Source organism: Castor canadensis, chromosome X, assembly GCF_047511655.1.
Source record: "Castor canadensis chromosome X, mCasCan1.hap1v2, whole genome shotgun sequence".
Lineage (NCBI taxonomy): Eukaryota > Metazoa > Chordata > Mammalia > Rodentia > Castoridae > Castor > Castor canadensis.
The window spans coordinates 107,119,670-107,135,539 of record NC_133405.1 but is presented as its reverse complement, the minus strand read 5'-3'; the positions used below and the strand labels follow the sequence as shown (position 1 = coordinate 107,135,539).

The 15,870-nt window shown below is 41.1% G+C and overlaps 1 long non-coding RNA gene across 1 annotated transcript in view; it reads left to right on the top strand.

Moving 5' to 3' along the window:
• LOC141419856 (uncharacterized) overlaps window positions 1–15,870 on the top strand; it is an 83,239-nt gene that overhangs the window by 13,583 nt on the left and 53,786 nt on the right. Inside the window, exon 2 of the long non-coding RNA XR_012444564.1 lies at window positions 3,050–3,210. This is a non-coding gene — a long non-coding RNA (uncharacterized lncRNA). The remainder of the gene's footprint in view (window positions 1–3,049; window positions 3,211–15,870) is intronic.

The window sequence follows — 15,870 nt, the reverse complement described above, 5'->3', positions numbered from 1 at the left end:
AAGCACACTCTTGCCTTTGTACTGACTGATGGAATGGTGGTGGTAGTGGGGCAGTGTCAAGGGCCAGTCATGTCAGCCCAACACAGAGGGCCACTAAGCCCCCTAGGGGAGAGAAGAGGTAGTGAGACTTTGTCCAGCTTGCTTTCTACCTCAGCTTCTCCCTCTGCTCAATCTTACTTGCACCTCCTCCCTTCTCTAGGTGTTGATCCTCATAAATAGACTTCACCCCAAAATCCATCTCTGGAGCTATTCCAGAGAATCCAGCCTGTGACAACATCTGAAAGCACAATTAAAGCCCCACCCCCTCTAAGCCCCCACTTCTTTTGTTCATCCTTTTATCTTTTAATCTTCTCCTTTTGTCCCTGCTTTGTACTTTCCATATTCAGAGCACTGAGTTTTAATGACCTGTTGTACACAGCTTGTCCACGAGCTGTCAGGTCGAGGCAGAAGCCTATTTAGACAAGTTGTCAGGTTGAACAAGAGAGGAAAAAAATCCTAAATCAATGTATTTTCGCATGCAATCACATGTGGGCTAATTTATTTGCGGCCACATTCTACCCTGCCAGTTTGGCATGAGGGTCTTCAGACAAGGGGGCTACTCATTGGCTGATTAACAGAGCGATTTTTATTGGGAGAAGGACAACACAATTGTTTTATAGTAATTATCACCATTTGAACCTGTACACACGCTCCTGGGGAAGATTAAAGAAAAAGCTCTGTACGGATGATGAAGCAGCTTGAAACACACACAGGCCAGAGGGCTAGAACTATTTAGAATATTAACGCTCTTCACCTTGTGTAAAGCCTAAGGGGAGGCGACAGATTGGCGAACTTTTTAAATAGCCGTTGAGTCTTATCTAGGGGGTGGAAGCAAGTGTGTTCAGCTTTTAGAGTTGGGAAAACAGCAGGGTAGATTACTAGGGTGACTTGCTTAGAGATAACAGCCAAGTCCATTTCAAGGCAAAAAACAGAGCCAGACATTCTGGAGGTGCTAAACTAGGCCATGAAACGTCTTCTTTTACATTTCACAAACACAAAACCAACAATATGGCACGAAAACAAAAACACCAGCAAACATCAAACCAAACCAAACAAAAAAATCCCAAACACATACACTCATGCGTGCACACTCACAAACAGATATTTTTTAGAAAACATGCCACACACTACAAAACATGCCCAAGGTAAATTAAAAAGTCTGACTGGGGAAAACATAGACTTCATTATTTTCTTCTTTGATATTTGATACTTTTCTTTGCATCTTTGTCCATTCTCGTGGTCAACATCTGAGTTTAGGACAAGGACAACGCGAGATAAGTCTTTCATCACAAGGCAAAACAGACAAGTAGAGAGCTGTAAAAATGGTTTGCAGATTAGAAATGGCTGTTTTAAAGGTTTGTAGTATATATGATTAACTTAAAAGAAGCTTGCTTAGATTGTTAAGAAGAAATTCCTTTGGATCCACTGCTGTATCTGTGGCTAGAATTAGAAACACACAGTAACGGGGCTATGACTTTTGGACATCTTCCCACTTCTACTACTTTCTCTGCTTTTTATTTTTATCCTCTTTACAAGTAAGACTCATTAAATGATACCTCTCTCTTCGTGGCTGGAGTATGAGAGTAGAAGGGCACAGAGCAGGGGTATTTCTGACAATCATTTTGTTAAAGAAACCCTGTCTTGGGAATCAAAACAGTTCTCTTTCCCCCAAACCTAGAAGACAGATAAAAGTCCTGGTATTCTGGAACTCCCATCCAATTGAGAAATGCTTGCCCCAGAGTGGAGAACTAGAAAGTTGAACTGCTGAGAGCACTTAAAACAGATTCAGCAGCCAGGTTTCCACTCTGCCGCCATTTCTAGAATGTCTTAGAAAGACAGATTTTTATAATTGAAAATCCAAACATTTAAGATGTGAATGTAAGGATTTATTTTCCCCTTTGTAAGACCACTAAAAATTTTTGCCAAGGGAGGGAAAATCAATTCCCCCTTAAAAGAAGATGGTTGCATTAAACAAAGCATTATCGTTTTTCCCTAGAGAGGGACTTGTAAGGATGGAACTGGCAATAGGATACAGAACCAGACATCTCTCAGTTATGACGTCACATATTGATTTTTGTTTCTTTGTTTGTTTGTTTTAATTATTAGCTGGTTTTTCTCAATTTGCTAGAAAACAAGTTTTGGTCTCCATTTGATTGCTTTCAAAATCACCGAAGACTGTTTACTAACCTAATTGGTGGAGTCAGCAGTGAAGGACTGTACTGAACCCAGGAGTGGAGCTAAAAGGTGCAGCCTTTGCTCTCAAAATGCACATGGTTCAATGGAGGAGTGGACAAAGTGATCAAGACTGGAAAGTGTGGGAGTAAGGAGAGTAGACAGAGTGTGCTTTCTTTCAGGTACTTGGCTGAATGCTTATTTGTATTAAGTCACAAGGCCTCACAACCTAATCAAGTAGGTTGGTAGAGGCACAGACATACTAAGTTAGTTGCCAAAGATTACATGACTATTATTGGTAGAGCCAGAATTCAAACCCAGACAATGTGGTTTAAAGTGCATGTTCTTCACCTTGACGCTGGAGATGTGGCAGCCAACAGGGGATGGGTGGAATTGAGATGGGGCTCATCGGTAAGAGTCAAGGAAAGCGCTCTCGATGAGATGATGCAACAGCTGCAAAAATAACTCCCTTGACTATGTCGAGATGTATGCATATAGAAACCTAGCCAGTGAACAGATCAGAAAGCTGAGAGGAAGGCGAGAGATCTTTCAGAACATGGCTTCGTGGCAGAGTCCACACTGTCCTACCATGACATGGTGGTACTGTCAGGCAGCGTTCTATTGCTGTCGTCTGAAAGCTTAATGACCTTAGTGCTCCCTCAGACAATAACGGGCAGTCTGTAAAACAGGGTTCCAGGGCCAAGTAAGTTTAGGAAACACTGGGGTTCGACAAAGGTGAGCAGGTTTCTCCGAATTTGCAAAGACCTTTAACATGCTTACTCACACTGTAAAACTGCAATAGGAGATTAGAATCTGACTACAGATTCTTTCTTAACAGAAAGCTCTATGAAGATCTCAGAGAACAAGAGAGTCCCAGGGAACACAGTCTGGGAAATGCTGTCTTTCAAGAGGCATGGAAGGACTCAGACTGTCTGAAACTCTGAGGCTGTTCTACTCCTTGCTGGATGGTCAGACAAGCCCTCCATTGGATGACAGGTGGTAGGTAGTGGATGGTGGGTTTGGTGTCGAAGGCCTTTTTACTTGTCAGTACCTCTGCTCTTGCCCAATTACTTAGGTACTTTCCTTGGACCCCTACTTCTTTGTTTTCCAATTTCCTCCTCCTAAAAACTCCAGCTTTAGTTCTCCCACCAGGACCTATGAAGTGCGCCTGTTACTCCTGCACGGGCTAACCTTTTCAAACTTGAGCTTAGATCATGAAGAACCTATTAACTTTAGTTTGGCTTAGCTTCTCCTGCTTATTTCTCCTGACTATACTCCTGTCTGCTCCTTCCCTTTGTCTTTTCCTCCTCCTCTCTCTCCTTTCCTTCTGTCCTTCCCTTATTCAACAATGTCTATTCTATTGGAATTAGAGCGTTTAGTATAGAGAATTATAGCATTTAGTATAGTCGTTCACAACTTATGGTTCATATCAAAGTCCTGTTCTGGTGGTGTCAATGTAAAAAAAAAAAAAGCCTGAAACCACTTGCCAAACTCAGGTCACATGTCTGTCCCCTAGTTGGTGGACTAAGAGGGACATAATTACTGTAAATACTATGTGGGAGAAACCTTGTGAAATACTGGATAAGAAATATATCTTTCACATATGGTTTTCAAATGAATGTAGATCCTATTATAATTAATAAAACATTATATGTAGATACTACTGGGATTCACAAAATAAATATTAATTTTTAGTGAATTGCCATTGCTTTTGTCATTATGCACTTCAAAACCAATACATACTATAAAAACTATTATCTTGTTGGTATCTATGAATATTTTTATGTTCAAAGGGGATTCTTTGTGCCATCTAAACTTGGTTTTGAAATCAGCCAGACTTGGATTCAAATTGCACTTCTGTCATGAATTAGCTGGGTGATATTGGACAAATTACTTAGCTTTTAGAACCCTAATTTCCTTACCTGAAATGTGGATCATTTATACCTGCTTCATGGATTTCTGTGGTGATTAAATGAAACAGTGAATGTAAATCATCTAACAAATTGCATGGTTGCTCAATAAATGATTATTAATGTGAAAAAAATAAGAGAAAGAGAAAGAGGAAGAGGGCAACAAAATAACATCAGCTATGAGTTAGTCAGGGATCAAGGGGCTGGGGTTACCAAGGGAGATGAAAAACAGTCATATCTGCCGTTATAAACCTCCCACCATGCCTTTGGCTCTTCTGAGGCTTAGCATAAGCCCCTTAACTGAATGAGCGACCAACATACTGGCAAGTGTGCTTACCAGTGCTACCAGATATTTTCTATATTTTGGTCACTCCAGACTTGAGCTTCCTTCTTGTGTTTCTGAGTGAGACCTGGCAGGAGATAAGGAGATGTGGGATGCCCATTGTTTAGCCACGGCCATTCCAGTGGTGGTGGTGGTGTTGAAAGGTCAGGCAGTGGCATTGCTGAGCTACTCTAACTAAGCTGATATGACCTTATCAGTGCTGGTGGCCTCCAGATTTTTTGCTCATCTTATCCTCTTGCTTTTTTTTCCTCAAGTCTGTGAGCTAGCCAACAGCCCGCCAACAAATTTGTCTTCAGTGTGAATTAATCTAGGATTGAGTTTTGGTGTTTGCAACCAAGACAGCTTCCTAGCACACTCCTGGGGTAGACCAATGCCATGTAGCCTTTTCTTAGATGTGTAAGCTTCAGCTCTGAAGGGCAATGCCAGGCACTGTCTGCACAGCCCCATTCACACTGCAGAGACTTTGTGGATGGCATTCTTTCCTGGTATTACAGTCTGCCCACCAGAGTGGCTGATGACAAAAAGTTCCCATCACACCACATTTCTTCTCGGTCCCTCGTGTCTGACTGTTTTGGCTGTCAGACCAGAAGCTCAGTGAGAAAACAGCTGTTATGGTTGCCTGGTCCTAACTGGTGACTCTGTTCCACTGCTGAGTCACGTTTGCATGGCTACTTCAATCCAGGGGATATCAGAGTGGCTAAAGCGATATATGGATTGGGGGATACTTTCAGTCACTCTGAGGTTTCCTCCTTCCTCACACATCCTGCATCCCAGGGGTCAGCCCTCCAGGGTTTACAGAGACTCTTTTTGATGTATGGATGTCCTAGCCCCAGCTCACACTGTTTGTTGTGGGAAAGGACAATATAAGGGTGAGTACTGCTCCAAAAATCCCAGGCTCCCTGAAAGTGCTCTACAGATCCCAGACTCATACAAAGCACTCTCGTTTGTTTTCGAATTTCAGATGTTAATTATAAGGAAGAGAATTAGGCATATAAAACAAATTACATTGGCAGCGTTTGCTTCACTTGTGCACCACAGGGCCCAGGCTCCCCTAATGAGATGTGACTACAGATCATTGTGCTTCCTGCAAGCAGCTGACTGCTTGTAATGTAGCACAGTCTTCCCTGAGAATTAGCCACAGGTGTAGCATTTGGCTTCTGACAGCATCACCATCTCAGGGACGTGTGGCTAGGTCAACAGCAGGGAGGGAAAAGGCAGGGAGAAGGAGAGAGAGAGAGAAAGAGAGAGAGGGGATGAGAGAGAGAATATGAATGAATCAGCCAAGGTTTTGGAGCTTCCTCACAATTTCTATTAGAACTCCTCCCCTCTGATCACTGTTCCCCTAAACAAATGCTTAATCTAAGGAAAAAAACCAACGTATCTATAGCCTTCATATAGAAAGCAATCCTGCAGCTGCCGCAGGAGTCGGGCAATGAATGCTGTCTTTTATCAGTGTTTAATAATATTAATATCTCCAGCAAAAAACAAACACGTACTCTACCATGGGTCGGAAACTGTTTGTGGGCTAATTGGAAAACATTACTTAATGTTTTTCTTAATTAGAATTAATTACAAGACCCTAGTGAAGAAATAAGTCCATATGTGAGATTATAAGACTTCACACTGTGATGTTAAGTTTCCCTAAGAGAGCTGGTCCCTATTTTATCATACCCTCTAAATTGAGGAGTTGCCCTATCAGAACTAGCTCAGCAACCTATGGAATATGTGGACCTAAACATCTCTGTGTTCTTTGTGAGCATGAATCCTCCAACAGTACTGAGGGCAGCACAGATAAAATGGCTTCCTGGAGGACTAATATCCAGAATCTACAGGGAACTAAAAAAACTCAACAACCAAAGAATCAACAACCCAATGAAGAAATGGGCACATGAATTGAATAGGGAAGAGGTACAAATGGCTAATAAATACATGAAGAAGTGCTCAACTTCCCTGGCCATAAAAGAGATGCAAATTAAAATTACACTAAGATTTCATCTCATCCCAGTTAGAATAGCTATCATCAAGAACACAAACAAAACAAATATTGGAAAGGATGTGGCGAAACAGGAACCCTTATACACTGTTGGTAGGAATGTAAATTAGTACAACCACTATGGACAGCAGTATGGAGATTCCTTAAAAAACTAAAAATAGAGCTGCCATATGATCCAGTGATACTATTCCTAGGGATATACCCAAAGGAATTTAATTCAGGATACAATAGAGACACTTGCACGTCAATGTTTATTATAGCACTGGTTATAATAGCAAAGCTATGGAAACAACTCAGATGCCCTACAATTGATGAATGGATTAAGAAAATGTGGTGGAATTTTATTAGCCATAAGGAAGAATGAAACCACATGGTTTGAAGGTAAATGGGTGCAACTGGAGGACATCATGTTAAGTGAAGTAAAACCAGGTCCAGAAAGACAAAGGCTCATGTTTTCTCTCATATGTGGAAGATAGATCAAAAAGATAAACATATACACAAAAACAAGCATGATTATATACTAACTTATATGTAGAACATGTTTGTAACAGCAGAAATACTCTATGGAATTCAGGGGAGGAGGGAGAGGAAAGAAGAATGATAGACAGTCAACAATATCATAATACATAACATCTGTGCAGGTAGAGGATGTAACGATATATATTGAAAGCTGTTGAATAATGGGGGTTGGGAGGGAAGGGGTAAGGGAGAGTGATGGAAGGGGTTGAGCTGACAAAAGTGAAGTACACTCACAGAGGGGGTACTTCAAGAACTGCTTTTGAACGTTAACTTTGGAATTAATAATAAAAGACAGGACGGTGAAATCGGTACAGAGTGTGTGTGTGGGGGGGGGGTCATTGTAGGAGGGAGGAGGGTGAATGGAGTAGATGAAAATGAGGGAATATGGTTGATGGGCTTCATATACATATGTGAAATAGAGTGATGAAACCTCTTGCAATTGCTTTAAGTGGGGCGGAGAGGGGTTTGCTGGTGGGGGGAGATGGTGAGGGGCAATCTAACCAATGCACAATGAAGGCTATTCAGAATGGTCACAATGAGTCCCCCCTGTACAATGAATATATCCTAATAAATATAAGGAAAAAATTGGCTTATTGGTAAACAAAAAGGGAAAACATGCTATTGGGGCTGAAAAGGCTGTAGAGGAAGGATTTGATTTCTTGGAATGACCAGCCACTAAATGACTATGGGATCTCGAGCTTTCTTTTTCTTACCTGTCAATCAAAAGGGCAGGACTACAAGTTTGATGATGTAGAGTGGTGTGGAGCCTTTAAGCGTTGGAATCTAGTGGGAGACCCTTTGATCGCTGGGGCCACCACCCTCAGAAGAGATAAGGACATTCTCATGGTACTTCTTCTCAGTTAGGTTAGGACAGAATGAGCTGTTATAAAAGCCTGTGCCTGAGCTGGCAGAGTGGCTCAAGTAGTAGAGAGCCCGCCTAGCAAGTGTGAGACCCTGAGTTCAAACCCAGTGCCACCAAAAATAAATAAACAAATAAATAAAAAGCCTGCACCCAACCCCTGAATTGTTCTCTGGTGAAGTGATGTGAAAAAGATGTGATCTCTTCCTCCCACATGTACTACCACTGCTAATATGGGATCTGCCATGAGGTCCTTACCAGTGCCAAGCCAATGACAGTGCAATGCCCTTGAACCTCCAGAACTGTGAGCTGAATAAACTTCTTTTCTATATAAAGCTTTTTAAAAAAATTGTGACTAAAGGTTTCTCAAATTTTTCAGTCTCAGGCACTCTTGGCTTTTTAATTTTCCCAGTCCTGGGATTCTGCCTTGAACTTGCTCACTGTGAGCTACCAGAATTGAAAGAAAAGGCAAACATTTTGAAATAAAGAATGGACCGCCCCAGAAAAATTATCTTTATTGGATTTTTAACTTTATTTAGGGATAGTCAATGTATTAATCTACAGAAACTGATTCTGTCAAAGGAGCAACAAAGGAACTATTGAGCTAGGTCAAATGTGCAATTATTTTGAAAACAACCAGTTAACAACTCATGACTAAATATTAGTTTGGATGAATCAAGCTATATTCTGCAAAACCATATGTTTGTTTGCACGTAGACACAGCTATCCCTTGCTGCAAGATTTCCCAGCCATGTTCTAAGGGATAGAAGTATTTGGTAATCTGTAAGAATGGGTACAAGGAGCGACGAGGGAAAGTCTACAGTTTAATAAGCTTTGAAAATGCTGAATTGAATAAACTTATGTAAGATTTCTTCATAATATGATTCTCAGAGCATTTATCATACAGAGGGTCTTTGTGACTTTCCTAGGACATACACTTTAAGGTGTGTTATCTTATTTCAGCTTGCAACCCTTTTTAATCACATGGCAACAATTCATGAGAGACTTGTATCGACAGAATCTGTTTGAAAACAATATGCTGCTAGTGTCTGAATATTTGTGTCCCTCCCCAAATTCATATGTTGACACCTAATCACCATGGTGATGCCGTTAGAAAGTGAGGCCATTGGGGCATGATTAGATCATGAAGATTCTACCCTCATGAATGGGATTAGTGCCCTTATAAAATAAAGGTCCCAGAGAGCCCCTTTGGCCCTTCCACCATGTGAAGACAGGCCACTTATGAGGACCTCACCAGACATTCGATCCACTGGTCCCTTGACCTTGGACTCTCTAGCTTCCAGAACTATGATTAATATGTTTCTGTTGCTTATACATCAGCCAGTGTAAGGTATTTTGTTATAGCAGTTCAAACCAACTTAAACATATGCTATACGATTTGAACAGTTTATTTCACTATTCCAGCTGAAAGTCCAAGCAAAACAAGCTTACAAAAAAAGAAGAAATCCAGAATATTGAGTGATGGTGAACTTTGATAATCCCTTAGTGATAGGATTCAAATAAGTATATGAAATAATTTGCCATTAAGAATCATAATAATTAAGTTAAACTAAATGATTTCTTGTAAGTGGCAAGTGAAAGACCCAATGATATGTTAAATAAATTTGATTTCTTGAAAAGAGGTATAATTTTACCTTGTTCTTAGACTAAGAGTTTCATGTTGTATGATTTAGAAGGTGATAGAAAAGATAGAAGATGGCAGGTTGTGATTTTATTTTCTACTTTAATAGTTATTAATCAAATTCTATTAACTCAAACAAGGAATCCTATTTTCTTTGTGATGAGAAAATAATAGCAGGTAAATTTCTGAGTGCCACAAGGAGGATTGTGGGTGTAAAGTTCTTGCTTTACTAATATGAATTGTGCCTGAGATAGCCAAAGAAAATCTGTTTTAAAAATGACCGTTAAATAAGAATTCCTCCAGAGAATAAAGATAACCCTGGGATACACTTAGCAAGTCAGTAAATAAAGATGCAAGAGTCAGAAGTTCCAAGAATAAGGCTGTTTCTTAAATGGGTGGTATATTGTTCTTCCTCAAAGTCATGAGAGATGTATGTCCATCAACAGAACAGATGCCTTGGGGAGATAGCCTAAGGTGAGTAAAAGATTTCATTCTGAGCAGAGTTTTTGTGCGTATTTATTAGAAATACCATACAAAACTCAATTTATTATTTTCAATTTTGTTTAACAATGTCTTTGTTCCTCTTTGTTCTTCCCTTTCCCATGTTGCTTAGCACCCATTATCAGTGGTGTCAAAAGATGGCAGGAGGAAGAAAAAGAAGGATTAAAAAATACAAGAGAATAACTTATCAGAAGGAGTCCTTCTTGAATGCACTGTAATTTTGCTCTCAAGCAGGAATTTTAAACCTTCACAGAGTGAATCTTTGTCTCCCGGGAAAAGGAGATTTCCCTTCCTGGGTCGGTCAGAGCTCCCGTCTGCCTCACACCGCAACCATTCCTCATCATAACTGTGACCGTTATGCTTCTAGTTGAAAAGACACTGGATTTATGCTGTACAACATGCACAAATGGGACACTGGACTGTAAAGTTTGATTGATCGGATTCACAGGAGGCCATCAGAATGCTGCATGAAGCATGAGGCTGGTGTGCCCTCCCCCTCTCTATCTCTGAATGCTGGGGAATGGGCTAGGCCACCTCAGGCAGGCTACGCGATTCAAGCTCACTCAGTTCAGCTGTATTGATACAGGCCAGGGGCATCTCAAGCTGTTCGGGGCTGTGCACCAGCCACGTGTGACAGACACCTTTGCCATCAGCTCCTGCCTCCCAGCAGTCGAATCTTAACTAGAAATGGTGGAGAAACCACTCTTCTACTTGAGAGAAACTAGCAGAGGTGAGGCCTAATTTGTATTTCATATTGTAATGAAAGGATAGTCACACGCCAGCAGGATATTAAAACCATAAATATTACAAAAGATGAGTTCGCAAACATTGTTTCCTCAGAGAAATCTTTTTTTATGCCCTAGACTAGGTGAGGGGCCTCTGGTATATAATCCCCTGAATTCCTTTTGCTGGCACTCATTGTCATTGTCATGAATGAATCCATTATTTGAGGATTTATTTGTCTCTTACTGGTCCTCAAATATTTAATGTTGATTCCATAAGTATAAAGACCCTTTTTTCTGTCCTCTCCCCAGCACCCAGGGCAATATGTGATCATAGCCTTTTCTTTTGTTTGCCTTTTTTTTCCTTCCCTTCTCTTCTCTTCATGAATAATTTAGTCCTAAAGCCATTAGGTGAGGTAAAATGAGATAAGTATCCATAGTGGAAGGAGTGTAGAACTGAATATCAAGGTCCCAACAGGACGAGGGGGCATCTGCGCCTTCATACAACCAAAGGACAGACTCATTTACCTTGTTATCCCATGGCAGGAAACTCTTGACCTACTTAGTTACTTTGGGGCATGGAGGGTGGGGGTGGGGTTGGGGGAGGGAAGAAGGGCCATCAAATTATAAATGCAATTAGAAAAAAAATCTGTTGGATTGATTTTTTTTCATTGTTTCCACCAGTTCTTGTGGCATTGTAGAGCTAGATCACTGCTTAATTTACTCTGACAGCCAGTAGTATCTGGCCATCAAATTTTTGACTGGATATTTGAGAGTCATAAAAAGATGTGTGAGTGTGTGTGTGTGTGTGTGTGTGTGTGTGTGTGTGTGTGAGACCATAGCCTTTGGTCAGACAGATTTTTGTCTAAGCCTCAGTTTCCTCATTCTTACAATGGGATTGGTAATAAATTTTCTGGTGGGATTATGGAGATTACATGAAATAAGCTGTCCATATTCACTCATTATGTGCTCTTGGCATCAATTCTGAAAGATGGGGGACATCGTCTTTTTGTTTATGTGTTATGGATGCAGCGGTCAGGTGAGGGAGTCCTTCTCAAAAGTGTTTTTAAAATACACCAAAATACATAGGGCTATAAAGGGAACCAATTATACTGAAATATAGTTATCAAAATATTAGTACACACATATGTAACACAGCAATTTATGTTATTGATATATTCAACAAGATCTAGTGCTAGATCTAATAACTGCTATAGTTCTGAAGCAAAGATGAGTGTAGATATATTGAGCTACCGTGAACAACTGTGATATGGTATGAACAAATCAGTGACATTTATTGGTGACATAGGCACAGGTAATATGAATAAAAAAATCGCCTGTTTTCTACATCCATGAACAAAGAAAATGTAAATGTTAGCAAGAAGTTAGTGAAAACAAAATTCTAACCCTTTCCCTCTAAGTTCCCAGACCTCTGAATTCTTTCTTCAAATCCCTTCATGGAGTCCAGGTTAAAACTTCCACTCTAAGATAACACTGCCTTATGCAAATCTTTCTACTGATGATGGGCTGTGGACCTTTCTGTCCTCCAGCTGCCATTATGGAGTTAGTCTCAATCTGGGATTCTGAAGGCAGTGCCTAAGGCCACCCTTGTCACCCTCTGTCATATCTTTGGTGTGTTGGGGTGTGAAGTAGAGGAGCCTGTGTGTGCTTAGACATGGAGAGACCTTTGAAATATCCCAAATGTGTTTCCTCTGCTTGCATATGGAGGATAGATAGACACATGTGCGCCCCGAATCTCATACAGTCTGCATTTCCATCACTAGCCATGCTGGGCAGGCTTGCTTCTGAGATTATAACGCCACCATAGCCACTTGTGTTAAAAAAAATGAGCTCCCTTGCCTCCAGCAAGCTATTTGTCCTCTGAACTTTATTTATAAACACACCCACAGTGAAGGCATCTGTTTCTTTGTGCTAATTTCCCTGTCTTCAGTCTTCCTAGCCCAGAAGGAGAGTTTCAGCCTGCAGGTAGGCCGGGAGAGAAGCAGGTAGAAGCAGAGCTAGACAGGAGAGGAAAGGCTCACCACAGGCCGGTGGCCCAGGCAGATGGAAATGCAGGGGAAGCGCCATTCCATTCCTGTCCCTCCCCCGCCCCGGAGGTTTAGGGTGAAGGAAAGCTGCAAAGCTCTGAATGAGCATAGGTTCCATTGTCCCTCTGCTCAAGCTGCAGAAACAAATGAGGTAGAGAAATGGAGAACCCAGGAAGGAAATAAAGACCATTTCCACGTGGGGAAACAAATCAGCTGCAAAAGCTGGAATAAAATATCTTCTTGCTTTTATAATGGAAAGCAATAAATAATATTGAAGGGGGGCTTTTTTGGCTTAGGAAGCTGGTCTCTCCTGTCAGCTCTGAAGGAATCATTAAGAAACAAGACTGATCTTGGAAGTTTGCAGTTACTGTTGCTTCTCTGGCCACCTCTGTCCACTTGCTGGGCTCTTTATAAACTCACTGATGCCTCGTTTGGCGGTGAAGTGTGGAGGAAAGTAGGTCGCCTGGAGGCGAAGACAAAGGAAAGAATAGACGCAGTTTTGTACTGGGTTTTGAGGCGAGCTGGAAATCACCAATGAAATACCAGAGCAGGGCCCCCTGAGGTGGCACCTTGATGGATCACATTAACAGTGGAAATTGTCTGCTGAGAGAGCAGAGAGTGCTGTTTGTAGGTAGACAAGGAAAATGACTGTGTGCTACACAGGCACCATGTCTGTCTGAGGAAAGGGTTTCCCCTCTAAGGCACCAAGAGCTAGTAGTAGTCTGAGGCTTCTGGTTAGAAGAGGACAGAAGGATGAAGGAAGGACTAATTAAAATCCCAGGTCGGCACTGGAAAAAGATCAGATGAGTAATAATGAATGTGCCAGCCTCCTCGGCAGAAAGGGAATTACACTAAATACTTATCAGCAGACTTAAAGCCCCTTTCACGTTAGTTTTCTTCATAAAGTCTTGTAATCGTACTTGACTTTAGCTAAAATCTTAACACGTGATTTTTGCTATAGAATGTACTCAGGTCTCAGGCCTTTGGGAACGGCAGTATGTTTATCTTGACATAGAGCTTCCCTCATAAGTGGTTATAGCACCAATTGACTCAAGGGGCCTTCTGTGATAGAAGGATGGAAGGAGAGATTCTGTACCCCGGATGCTGGGATCTTGCCTCTACTTCTGCTTCTTTCAATTACGTTGTCCTTTTCTGTAGATAAAAGTCCTTTATCCTCACTGTACAACCTTAAGTATATAAAGAAAAGAAGAGAGAAAGAGAAAAAAGTCTATAATTTTACCACCAGAGCTATGCTTGGTTCACACCTTATCTTCTTTATTTTTTCTCCTTTCTTGGTTTCAATTTCATCTGTAAAATTATAGATTGGACTGGATTTAGTTAGTAGCTATTTGTTAAAAGCAAAGGAAGCAAATAGAGGCCAAAACCTGAGTCTCAAGTTACTCATTGTTCAATGTAGCACACCATAGAGTCAGTTGGTTACTTGCCTGTCCTTCCTTATTGGACAGACAGTGAGCAATTCGACTCAGTGCCTGCTTGCCATCTTATATGACCCTCTTATTGAAAACTATGAGTTCTTTAAGTTGAGCTCTCAGTACTATTTTCAGTGATTATTCTTTTACCAAATAGTTTTATAATTCCTACTTTGAGTCAGGCTCAATTCCAGGTATTTTAACATACATCACTTCATTTAATGCCATCCATTTTTATATTCCCAAGGTGGCCAGTTTCTGGAATGCAGAAGGTTGGGTAGGAAGGTATTTTGGAAGGCTTGTGAGCATTGGAGTTAGACTGGGTTTGTATCCCAGTCCTTCTAAGTCCAGCTGTGTGACCTTCAGACAGTGATTTAACCTTTCTAAGCCTCAATGTCTTCATTTATGGGTATAATACGATCTTCCATAGAGGATTGTAAAATATGTAAAATTATGATGCATACCACGTATTCTAGATATGTGAAATCAATGAATAAAGAATGATTGTGTTATTGAGGAACACAAGGGCTCTGTGGGTGTTCCAGTACAAAAGAAAGATGACCCATGCATGACAGCCTTCTGGCCCCAGGGCCTTCATGCTGTCCCTTCAAATCTGGTTTCCAGAGAGGTCCTAACACAAGCCACTGACTTTTAGGTGTAAGTTTAAGTTGACATGTCCCTCTCAAGAAACATTTGCACTTTAAGTCAAATTTCCAAGGTCTTCTTTAAGTTACATTTTGCATAATTACAGAGGGTTTCCCCTGAAACCCATATGTGAACTGTACCACCCATTAAGGACCCTTTAGGACTCCATAAATATGTATTGGGAGGTCACAGAGATAGTAGAGAAGAGACTTGTTGGGTTGGATGTATCTTAATTGGAAGCAAATAGGATATATAGTTCTAGTAACTGATGCATGGAGTGATCATTTTCTGAACTCTAATGGCACCAGTGTGAATGGAAAGGAAAAAAAATGATCCCAGAAACTTGAAATGGTGAAAACCGACAATTGTGAGGCCCAACCTGATGTGGAGAGAGGGAAATAAGAACCATTTAGACTAAGTGTTGGACCTGATCAGCCAAGGTAATAACACTTCCCTTGAAAACCATAAGACAGCAGAGAGGAGAGCTGGCTCTCTGGGGAACAGGGATAAATGTGATTTTAGTCACAATGAATTTGGGGTAGCAGAGAAGCAACTGGGATTGACAGGGATGTCCACCAAGAAGGTGGAAATGAAAAGCTCTGAAGGAAGATGATTCTTTCTAGCCCCAACATCATGATTTTGTGATGATTAGAGGAAAGAAAATTGGGGCCAGAGCTTTGGTTTGGTGATCTTCATCCTGCATGTATGGTTGGAGGGAGGGGCATGGAGGTTGATAAATTGCATGAGGGAAACAATGTAGAGTAAAATGAAATGAGCCTACATATAGGAGCAAGAGGAAAAAGTGAGCTGAGCAAAGGAGCTACAAGGTGTAGCAGGGAAGAGAGAGAGAGAGAGGGAGATACAGTGTGACCTACGAGGACTCCTCAGCAGAGAATGGAAGACCAGCCCAACCAGGCAGAGGAGGACCACAGGCACATCTCAAAAGACTTAAACAGATGGAAACCAATAGGGAGGTGCTTCTTCCTACTGATAGCAAGACAACAAGCTGAACTCTAGCCCAAGAGAAGAAGAAGGGCAGCTTGGAGT